A 12,182-nucleotide genomic window follows, 5' to 3' on the forward strand; every position below is an offset into this window, starting at 1 on the left:
TGTGAGAGGCAACCTATCAATGTGTCTCTCACACGTTGATGTTTCTCTCTCTCTTTCTTCCTCCCTTCCCCTCTCTCTAAAGGTAAATAAATAAAATCTTTAAAAAAGAAAAAAAAGCAAGCATGCAGAATTCTGTCCTCTTAAACCTCAAGACAAAGATTGTTTCTTGGTTTATTGGTATGGAATGGTGGGAGTGTTGGGAGGGGAGCAATAAGAAGCCATCTGAGTCCCCCAGCCACACAGTGCACGAGGACCCAAGGCAGCCCTTTAATCTCATGCTTTTTCTGAATATGTTCAGTATAGGATCAGTCATAGATTCCAGGTCTCAGCTGCTTTTGATCAGAATTTTTTTTTCTTCCTCTGGTGATTTTGCATGAATTTTATACCCTGGCGACTTGCAGTTGCCCAGGTCTGTTTTTCATTGTGGATTTTGTTCAGATTTTACATGTAGGTTGCTTTTGAAAGGTTTTTCTTTTCTTTTTTGTTTTTTTGTCTCTGTGTGAACTTCAGATTCTGGATTTTTTCCAGTTTATTTTCATTTCAATATAATGTTAGTGTATTTTCCTAATTACAAAAAATAGTAACTACTCCGTGTCAAGAATTAGAACAAAAAAATAAAGAAAAAATTGAATCATGCATGAACCCAGCATCTAGGGCATTATTCACAGTTTGATACATTTCCTTCAGTGTTTTCTGTATACATATGTATGTTTGTTTCTATCTGTATAAATTATCTATCTGTACATATATGTTTGCAAAATTAGGATGTACACATTTTGTATCCTGCTTTTTTCAGCATTTTTGTATCAGTGTTTTTTGCACATAACAAAATATACTTTGCAAAAGATTTATGGCTACATTACATTTCACTGCATGCATGTACCAGGGTATATTAACCATTCCCATTCTGCTGAATGTCTAGATGTTGCTTTTTATAAATTTTTGTCTGAGTTTCGCATTGCCTTTTATAAATAATTCCTAGAAAGGGAATTATTAGGACAATTAAGGAAAAGAGTATGCACTTTAAAAAATATTTTATTTATTTTTAGAGAGGTGGGGGAGGGAGAAAGAGAGGCAGAGAAACATCAGTCAGTTGCCTCTCGTAGGTGCCCGGACCGGGTACTGAACCTGTAACTCAGGCATGTGCTCTCACCAGGAATTGAACTAGTGACCTTTAGTTTCATGGGACAATACCCAACTAACTGAGCCACACTGAACAGAGCAAGAGTGTATACTTTTAATTTTTTTAAAGAAGTATTAGTACCTGATTATTTTAATATTGACAGCCTGTGTGTAACTTTTTAAAAGCCTCTTGATATATAAAGACAAATTGATTTCCAGAAATGTAGCTCTAGGACAGGGCATATTGTAACACATGGGCCAAATCTGTTCTGTGGCCTGTTTTTGTATAGCCCAGGAGTTAAGAATTGTTTTTACATGTTTAAATGGTTGGGAAAAAATCAAGAATATTTTATGAAATGTTAAAATTACATGGAATTCACACTTTAGTTTCTATAAATAATGTAGATTTGGCAGCTCTCACCCTACAATGCAGAGCTAAGTAGTTGCAATAGAGACTATATGGCTCGAAGACTCCAAAATATTTACTGTCTGCCCTTCACAGAAAGTTTGCTGACCCCTGCTTTAGTATGTAATCTTATAAGTCATATGTGTATTCGTTTGACCACACACTCAACATTGGGATTCTCTTATTCTTTGTTAATTTGAACAAGTCAACAAATATTTACCAATTATTTACCATGTGCCAAGGCCTCATAAAACATTTACAATTTACTTATTATTATTTTGATCACTAGTTAGAAGGAATGTTTCCATAAGTTCAAGTGATTTTTTTCCTATTAATTTTTTTTGTGTGTGAAATGTTAAATTTCAACTCAGGTATTTATGTTTTTCATATTGCTTTGCATAAGCTCCTTATGTATGAAGAATATAAACTTCTTTCAGTTATATGTGTTGAGAAGATTTGTTGGAAATATTTTGTTTCCATTAGATTGCTGGCCTTTTAGTTTTATAACTTTTTTTTTTACAGAATTTTAGATTGTTATGTAGTCAAATCTCTTGAACTATTTATTTTTATCTTTTGGTTTTAACCTAAGAATATGTGTCCCTGTCCCCAAGGTCAGATAAATATTCATCTATATTTTCTTCTAAAGTTAAAAAATGACTTTATATTTGTCTTTAATCTCTGTGTAATTTTTTTTTACATGATGTGAGATGAGGATCTTAAGTTTTGTCCAAACAGTAGAACAATAATTCCAACATTCTTTTTTTAAAATTTTTGTTCAAGTACATTTTTCTGCCTTTTCCCCCACCCCTCCCCACCACCCCAGTCCTCCCCACCTCCCTCTCCCATTTCTACCCCCCTTGTTATCGTCTATATGTCCTTTATAATTGTTCCTGTAAACCTTTCACCCTTTCCCTCCATTATCCCCTCCCACCTCCCCTCTGATCACTATCAGCCTGTTCTCAATTTCAATGTCTTTGGCTATGCTTTGCTTGCTTGTTCATTTTGTTGATTAGGTTCCTGTTAATGGTGAGATCATATGGGATTTGTCTTTCACCACCTGGCTTATTTCACTTAGCATAATGCTCTCCAGTCCCATTCATGTTGTAGCAAAGGGTAGGAGCTCCTTTTTTTCTGCTGCATAGAATTCCATCTTGTAAATGTACCATAGTTCTTTTATCCATTCATTTACTGATGGGCACATAAGTTGCTTCCAGCACTTGGCTATTGTAAATTGTGCTGCTATGAACATTGGGGTGCATAGGTTCTTTTGAATTGGTGTTTCAGGGTTCCTAGGATATAATCCTGGCACTGGAATTGCCGGGTCAAAAGGCAGTTCCATTTTTAGTTTTCTGAGGAAATTCCATACTATTTTCCACAGTGGTTTCACAGAGTCTGTATTCCCACCAACAGTGTACTAGTGTTCCCTTTTCCTCACATCTTTGCCAGGACTTGTTTGTTGATTTATTTATGATGGCCATTCTGATTTGTGTGAAGTGGTATTTCATTGTGGTTTTAATTTGTATTTCTATGATGGCTAGTGTTGCTCAGCATCTTTTCATATATCTGGACCCTCTGTATGTCCTCCTTGGAGAAGTGTCTGTTCAAGTCCTTTGCACATTTTTTAATTGGGTTGCTTGTCTTCTTAGAGTGGAGTCATGTGGTTTTTTTATATACTTTGGAGATCAAATCCTTGTTTGAGGTATCATTGGCAGATATGTTTTCCCATATACTTCATTCTCTTTTCATTTTAATGCTGTTTTCTTTAGCCATGCAGAAGAAGCTTTTTATTTTGATGAGATCCCATTCATTTATTCTTTCCATTATGTCCCTTGCTGTAGGGCACATATCAGTGAAAATATTGCTGCGTGGAATATCTGAGATTTTCCTGTCCATGTCTTCCTGTAGGACTTCTATGGTGTCAAGACTTACATTTAAATCTTTTATCCACCTTGAATTTATTTTTGTGTATGGTGTAGGTTGGTGCTCGTGCTTCATTTTTTTGGATGTAGCTGTCCAGCTCTCCCAACACCATTTGTTGAAGAGGCTATCTTTGCTCCATTTTATGCTTCTGTCCCCTTTGTTGAATATTAATTGACCATAGAGACTTGGGTTTATTTCTGGGCTCTCTAGTCTCTTCCATTGGTCCATGTGTCTGTTCTTATGCCAGTACCAGGCTGTTCTGATTACAGTGGACTTGTAATACATTTTGATATCAGGTATTGTGATCCCTCCTTCTTTGCTCTTCTTTCTCAAAATTGCTGCAGCTATTCGGGGACGTTTATGGTTAACCAACATTACTTCTTGACTAACCCTTTCATGCTCTACTTCTCTGCGACATCACCTTTACTAAATTCTTTATGCGTCCTGGGATACGTCCCTGACCAACATTTCAGTTCTCTTAAATGGCACTTGTGTGCACAATTCTGTTTGTGTTTCACTGTTGAGTCTTTGTGGATATCCACTTGGTTGTTCCTGATTAGGTGTGTATGGTATACAGATTCTGGCTGGATTTTTGAATTGATATATTTTTATTTCTCCAGTGTATTACTCCTTTGTAATTGCCAATTTCAGTAGCATCATCCCTTCTCATGGTCAATTGGACAAGAATGCAGTACAAGTTTATCTCCTAAAAGCACACAAATAGTAAGAAACCTTACTACCAAAACAAAACATAAAGGGTGAGGGCCAGGCCTCACATATATGTGAGCTGTGAACCGTGCTCTTTCATAATCACTCCTGGTTTCAGAGGCTTTAGCATTTGTAATTTAGGAGGTTAGAGGATTTCTAGCCAAAATAGTATCAACTGGTGTAAAAAGAGCAAATCTCTGGAAGGAGTTCCCAGAAGAGTTGTTACATGATGCACAGCCCTAGCCTTCTGCTAACTGCTCACCCCAACCCGACCTTGGTTCACTGTAGAGTTATTTACCAGGTGTGAAAATTGGATTTTATCAGAGGAGGGGAGTTATTAACTATCAGATCTGCTCTTTAGGGGAGCAGAAACTGTGGTAGGATTTGTAAGAGATTTGCTATGCATGCAACGTGTAATTAGAGATGTGTTCCTTTAAAACGGATTTTCAATTTTTGTCATTGTAGGAGTGCTATTTTTTTGTCTTAATTTTTCTGTCTGACAGCCTTCTTTCCTTTGTAGGTTCTACACTTAAGATCTGAGTATTTTATACGGAACCATTCTGCCAAAAGAGGAAATTCAGGGGTGTGAAAGAGTACAGCATAGGGGGATGTGGGGGACTGCCTGTAGTTTGAATCTGATATTAGTCATACGTTGATACTAAGAATAAAGGGTAAATGATTAAGTAATTTTCATGTTGATTAACTTCTGTTCAGTCTAGGCCTCGGTTTGATGGAGGTGTTAGTGTCTTTCTAATGAGGGTATTCTTGAAAATCAAGAGTTTAGAATTACCTGTTTTTAGAGACTATATAGAGAGCCTCAAAGTTAGTGTCTGGTTAACCACATCTGCTTTTTTTAAAAAGACACCTTGTTTACTAATGTGGCAAAGTAGGTGACTGACTTTATTACTCTTTAGCATTTCTAGCATACTTTGTTCTCACTGAATGCCTTAAACTTATTTATGTATGTATATTGGATGATCTCTGCAACACTCCGATGAGATGAATGGGTGATAAATTTTATTACCACCTGCTTTTCCAGTGAGGGAACAGGAGCTCCTGAGAAGAGAACAGATTTGCCTGGGTTTGCAGCTCTGAGCTGCCATCATCGCTTTGTTAGGGGATCCTCAAACATATGGTGATAAAGGCAACCGCTCACAGCCTTCCTCTGCTCTCTCCTCCCAATCCTGATGTGCCACCTATGCCTCATCCTGTGTCCCACAAACCACAATGAGCACTCCCTCAAAATAAAAATCATCACTATTCTTGGTCTCTGACTCTGAGTGCATTTTACATCCAAACACATCCCCTGCCTCACAATGGTGCCTTACTCCCAGGAGTCATCTTGACTCAGTCCCTCTTCCCACTTCAATTGCCCAGTGGACCATGTAGATCCTGTCCTCCAAATGTCTTTACATTTGTCCCTTCCCTCCACTTCCCCCTGCCATTACCATAATTCAGGCCCTCATGATTACCTGGACTACTGTAATAGCCCTTACCTAGGTATCCACACCTCCCACCTTAAACTCTGCTGTCCCATTCATCTTAAGCAGGGCTTTGATAAATACCACTCTTCGTCTGGGGTCATTCTTAGGAGCTCCCACTGCATTTCGAATCAAGTGCAAATTCTTACCCCGAGCTCAAAACGCACCTTGCTTTTCAGCCTTCTCTCCTTCTATAAGTCAGAAACCAACTTTGTTGCGCATTAAGAATACCTGGGGGACTTAGTAATTAGATGAGGTCCCTCAGGTCTGCTTAGGGGGGTCTGCTTCGGGGCCCAGAACTTAAGAGGTTAAAACGCTGCCCCGACCTCTGGCTCCCCCAGGCGCGTCCGCAGCCTCACACTGTACCCACGCATCGTCCCAGCGCGGTTCTTACCAAGCCATACACTTTCAGCCCCTGTGCCTGACAATGCTGTTCCTTGAGCCTCAAAACACTCCCCTCCCCGCCGCATCTCCACCTGCTGAAATTTACTCATGCTTTAAGGCCCAGTCTGTATATCTCCTCCTTCATAAAGCCCTTTCCAATTGTTCCAAAGGGATAGGATGCAAATTCCTGAGCAATAAATACAAGGTCCTTTCACACAGTACAGCCCCGCTTTACAATTCCAGTCTTATCTCCTGCCTGATTCCTCCACTACCCCTAAGCTCCCACTGAAATGCAGTCCCAGAACAGGCCCTTTACACACACCTCTGCCAGGAATGTGGTGCCCCTCCCCCTCCTCCCTCCCTTCCCCTCCTCCCTCCCTTCCCCCATCTCCCTCTCCCTCTCTCTCCCTCCCTCTCCCTCTCTCTCCCTCCCTCTCCCTCCCTCTCTCTTACCTCTCCTTCTCCCTCTCCAACTTTTCCTACTAGGCTCAGCTCATATGTCACTTCCTCCGCGCCACATTCATCATAACCCACAGTCTTTCTAGACTCTTCCCCTCCCCCCACCGGCACTAAGTCACTCCCTCAGGGCTTCTTTGGCCCTTTATGCCTAACGGAGAACTCAAGGGCTGTAGTTTACTTCGTGGTTTACCTGTTTAACTTAATCCTAGGCAGTGAATTTGGCTAAGGTTGTGTTCTGAGGCCCTGGCACAGACGCCACAGTCAGTCCTAAAATGCACGCATGAAGGAGTCCCTTTCCTCCCCAGCCATCCTGCCCCCAGAACGATCTTTGCTCTTTGCAGGTTTCTCGAAGCATTTCTCTTTTCCCGTATGTTTCTGCACTTTTTAAAAATTTCTCCTACTGGATTTCAAGTACCCTAGACGGTTGAGACCTGGGAGGTTTTCGCTCTCTATTCCAAAGGCTGCTTCTTCACCCTTGGCAGGAGCTCGATAAATGTTTGTTTAATTCAATTGCGGGGTGTTGCACTCAGCTAGCTGCTAAACAACTCCCTCTAAGGGGTTAACTGATGCCACTCGGAGTTCTGCTTTGGGGTTATTTGCATTTTAATGGCAATCTTAAAAACCCGAAGGAAACGTGCTGTAAAGCTAGGATTGCGGGATTGTAGGGAGGCTCATTTTGTGTGGTGCTGGATGGGAACTGGAGAAAGTTGTTCTTCCAGCCTAGGAGCCCTTCAACGTTTTTGTAACAAGGACCCCCTTCTGATGAAGCCTAAGGACAGAATGATAATTTTAAACCTACAAAATAAAATAAATGGTGTTACAAAAATAGGATCAAAATATTAAAAGCATCCAATTTATGACAGTAATATATGTGCTTCTTTTTTAGAGCATTAATAAAAAGCCAATCTAATAACTACTATAATTTTGTTGTAGTGATGAGTATAAGCGATATTTGGGACATCTGCCACAACTGTAAGGTGATATGAAAATATCTGTGATACTATTGGTGAAAAAGTCATGGGCTGCTCAAACTGAAATCTAGTGCATTCATAACTGAAGAAAATGATAAATTTCTGTTAGAAGTTGGTGAAATAACGGTATATTTTTTCCTCCATCCAAATTCTAACCTTAGACTCCATCATGGACCTGGGATTAAGAGACCCTATTTAGCTGGCATTCTGCTTCTCCACATGATGTAGGTGGTGGGTGGTCTGGAAGCCAATGTTTCGAGACCCTGGGCTCTGTTTTAATACTTCAATGCTTCCTTCTTGAGCCCCCAGATTCTTATCCTTTTACCCTTTATTTTCACAACCAAAGAGAGTAGTCTAAATTTGCTTCATTTACAAAAGAAATGAGAACAATTGTTAGGCCTTGGGGGAGGGAGGGGATCTTTGGTCCCTAGACTGGGAGGGGCCCTAGGAGGGGCCCCTTCCCCAAGATTCTAAACTGGATGGGAGTGGGATCTAGAGGAAGAGCGACCGCCTGGTTGAGATGGAAAAGTAGCTGCAGAGTTTACCTGAGTTTCTGCTGACTCTAAATTCAGAAGTCAATATTGGGGCCAAAGAGCCTGATTCGAGAGGTGGTGCAGCATAATACCTGTCCTTCTTGGTGGTTAGTGACTAAGTGAAATATCATTGCTCTTGAAACACCGCACTCCTTAATGCTGATGATATTTCTAATTTGGGTGAAAGTGTTTGTGCAGTTCTCTTTTTAGCCTCAAAATACAGGGAACAGATTCAGTCCATCCCAGTTATCCTTGGGTATTTTAGTCACTTAGAGGCAATTTTCCCCCAGATAGATTTACCCTACTGTTTACCATGCTGTAGGGCACATACCTCTACTCTCAGCGCCTGTATGCTTAGTGTATGCAAGTAAACTTTAGTATTAGTGGGACTTATTGCTACCAGCGTGAACACCACATTAATTTGCCCAGGCAAAATAACAGGAGAAGTTTTGCCCTTGATATCTTCCTTTTCTCTTGCGTGCTTTTTCCTTTTGTAAGTTAATTTACTTTTATTGCTTCAGCTATCACCTCTGCACCTCCAGCCTACCCTTTCACCTGGCAGGACATCTCCACTTTAGTGTAAATTGTCATTCTAAACCTTAACTCTCTTCCTTAGCAAACCAGCTTCACCTTTCAAAAAAAAATAGCTTTATTGATATATAATTACATACTATAAATTCACCCATTTTGAGTGTATGATTCATTGATTTTTTTTGTTAAATTTACATTCTTGTGCAAGCATCACCAAAATCCAGTTTTAAAACATTTGCTTCACCTGGAAAAGATCATTCATACTCATTTGCTATCTATTCCCATTCCCCATACCCACTAATCAATCTGCTTTCTGCCTCTACAGATTTGCTTTCCCTGGACATTTCATGTAAATGAAATTATACAACATATAGCCTTTTGTATCTGGCTTCTTTTACTTAGCATAGCAATTTTGAGGTGTATCCATGTTATAGCATGTATCAGTACTTCACTCCTTTTTACTGCTGAAGATATTCCATTGTATGCATGTACCACATTTTATTTATCCATTCATCAGTTGATGGACATTTGGATTTTTTCTACATTTTGGCTATTAGGAACAATGCTGCTATTAATGTTCACATATAAGTCTGTATGAACATATGATTTTATTTCACTTAGAAATGGAATTGCTGGGTCATGTGGTAAACTTATGTTCAACTTTTTAAGAAATTACTAAACTGTTTTTGAAAGTGGCTTCACCATTTTACATTTTTACCAGTGATGTATGAATGTTAATTTCTGCCCATTGTCACACTTGCTATTTTCTGTCTTCTTTTAAATTTTTTATTTGTTTCAGATACACACTCTAATGGTTAGACAATTATTTAACTTAGGAGGTGATCCTCCTGATAAGTCTAGTACTCACTGGTCACCATACATAGTTATTACAATATTATTGACTATATCCCTATGCTGTACTTTACATCTTGTCTGTCTTTTTTATTATAGTCATTCCTAGCTGGTGTTTAGTGCTGTCTCACTATGGACCAGTGCCATTTTTGAACCACTCCCATTTCTGATTACAATGCCCCCTTTCCACCAATTTTATGGCTATAAAGCAAACATAAGCTATTTTTCCTTAAAGTGAATGGCTGTAGCCTTCCTCAGTAGCCGGATTTGCCACCTCTTTGATCCCCGTTAGCTCCCCATCTGGGTCTGCATTATCTCACAGCTAAAAGTCTGCTGTCCTCCAGCTACTTCCCCTGCTGCTTGCAGTTCTTTCTTTAAATCTTCCTTCCTGTAGCTGTAGATGAACTGTCAGAGTAATAAGGTGAAAAGGGTATGCATGGATGTGAAATTAGGGGATCTGTGCTCTACTCCAGGAATCACACTCATTGTCATGACCTTGAATTAGTTCCATAATTTATTGCAGCCTAACCTCCTTCATTGAGTTACTTAACCTCTCTGAGCCAGTTTCCTCACGTGCAAGGTAAGAATAATAATAGAACCTATTTTATAGAGTTGTTATAAGCTGACCATACAATCCATGTAAAGACCTTAGCACAGTGCTAGGTATATAGGAAAAAAAATCAGTGTTTTAATGATTATCATGACTATTATTGTTATTCATTATGTGGAGGTATCTTCCAAATGTGTCACATGGTTATCATAAGGATCAGATGTGGCGTTGAATATGAAATGCTTTGAAGACTACCATGCAAATTGCAGTGGTATTATTTTTATAGTTTTTCCCCTGCTCAAAGAGAGAGAGAGAGAGCAGGATAGCAGCAAGAACATAGTCGTTGCCTCCAGCCTAGCATTCAAATCTGGGCTGTGCTATTTGACAGTTGTGAAGCTTAGGCAAGTCATTAAACTTCATTTTGGTTTTCTCATCTGCAAAATGGATATAATTATGAATCACAGGATGATACTGTAAAGAAAGTGCCTGTTTCATAAGTGGTGTTCGACAAATTGTGGCTTTTTTTGTTTGTTTGTTTAAACTCAGTGTATCCTTCTGTGTGCTTATATTCTGTGTAACGAATTACTACCTTCTTTAATCAACTGTATTCCCTATTGTATGCCAACACCCACACTGATGAGAGGCTGTTCTGTGGGGCTGTGAGAGCTTTCCCCTCAGACTGACTTGGGTTTTAATCTAAACTCCCATTTAGCTGCATGACTTTAGAACAGTCACTTACTCCTTGAAACATCTGGCTGCTCAACTGTAAAATGGGAATAACAGTTTACACCTCGTGGGTTATTATGTGTATTAAATGAGATAATATTAAGGTAGTACTTAGAATAGAGCTTGGCACATGCACACAATAGATATTAAAATGGCAGCTATCATTATGACTGCCTATAACCACCCTTACTATTACTATTTTCTGTCCACACATGGACAGAAAGGCTGTTCTTTCATTCTCTGGCTTGACTCTTGGTCTCTCCCTCTTGAGCCATCTTCCACTTCCGGAACTGCTCCAATCTGTTCTCTGATTCTCCAAATTATTGCGTGCTACTCCAGTCTCTACTAACTGCCTTTTTTTTTTTAATTCTGGAAATTCAGAGTTTGTGTCACATCTATCATGTCTATAATACAGTTTAGGAATTAATTGTTATTAAACTTTTTCTCCCTCAACTGGCCTGTAAGATTCCTGACAAGGGCTATTTCTTCAGCTTCTAATAAAATTCTCACTCTACTTAATTCATCACTAGACACATTCTAGGTGCTTATTAATTTTTGATTGATAAACAATAACTAAGAGAGTAAATGTCATTATGGAAAGTTAAAGTCATTAATATAAATCAGGACTGATCTGGAGCAAAATTATTCTGAAACACAGCACAGAGTGGATAAAAGAGTGGTGGATAAAGAGTCCCAAAATCAAGGTCAGCACTGTTTGTTAACTGACAAAAATGACCTTTTCTTTTTTTCTTTTCCTCATCCTTTCTTGCCATCTCTCTTCAAAATCATCCCTTCCTTCAATCCCAGAGGACATATTGCCCTCAGAAAGTCCTCTGAGTGTTTATTTCCAGCTTCAATTTCTGGGAAAGATTCTCCAGGCTTCAGAATTAGCCTTTTCTTTCTTCCCCACAAGAGTTCCTCAGTACAGTTAGGAGTTTAAGGAGGATATGGATCTGGCCAGATAAATTATTAAAATAAAAGAGGGCTAACCCTTTTCTGTGTCACCCTTCACAAGGGCTTGGGAAATTTACATCTTAAATCCAGAGGTATGAATTTGTAATAGCAGAACTTAAAGAAGCATGTTAGGAGACTGGAAGAGATACCAGTGAGTGAGATTTGGTGTGAAAATACGTGAAGTATTGAGGAAATTATCTTTTTAGTGCTCCTAAAATCCTTCCTAAGGCAATAATACCATTATAGATAATTCAGAGATACCACATGTAATAATAATAATAATAATCATCATCATCAACATTTATTGGGCATTTACTATGTACCAGGCACTATTCCTACAGGCAGTCACTCATTTATTCCTCATGCTACCTTGTAAGAAAAAATTATCCTTTCTCCACTTAATGGAAGAAAAAACTGAACCCTAGAGAGGTTAAGTAATTTTTCTAAGGTCACACAGCCATCTTATGGCAGAGCTGGGATTCAAAGCCAGACAGTCTGATCGACAGCCTCTCCACCCAGATAAGATTGTTGTTGGACCATGAGCCTTCCCTTGTAAGCATTCTGGAAAGGTCGAAGAGCCAACTT

General features: G+C 39.2%; 1 protein-coding gene across 4 annotated transcripts in view; it reads left to right on the top strand.

Moving 5' to 3' along the window:
* Window positions 1-12,182, top strand: part of BCL9 (BCL9 transcription coactivator) — a 91,981-nt gene that overhangs the window by 47,958 nt on the left and 31,841 nt on the right. The gene's annotated exons all lie outside the window — the stretch shown is intronic.

Source organism: Phyllostomus discolor, chromosome 14, assembly GCF_004126475.2.
Source record: "Phyllostomus discolor isolate MPI-MPIP mPhyDis1 chromosome 14, mPhyDis1.pri.v3, whole genome shotgun sequence".
Taxonomy (NCBI): domain Eukaryota; kingdom Metazoa; phylum Chordata; class Mammalia; order Chiroptera; family Phyllostomidae; genus Phyllostomus; species Phyllostomus discolor.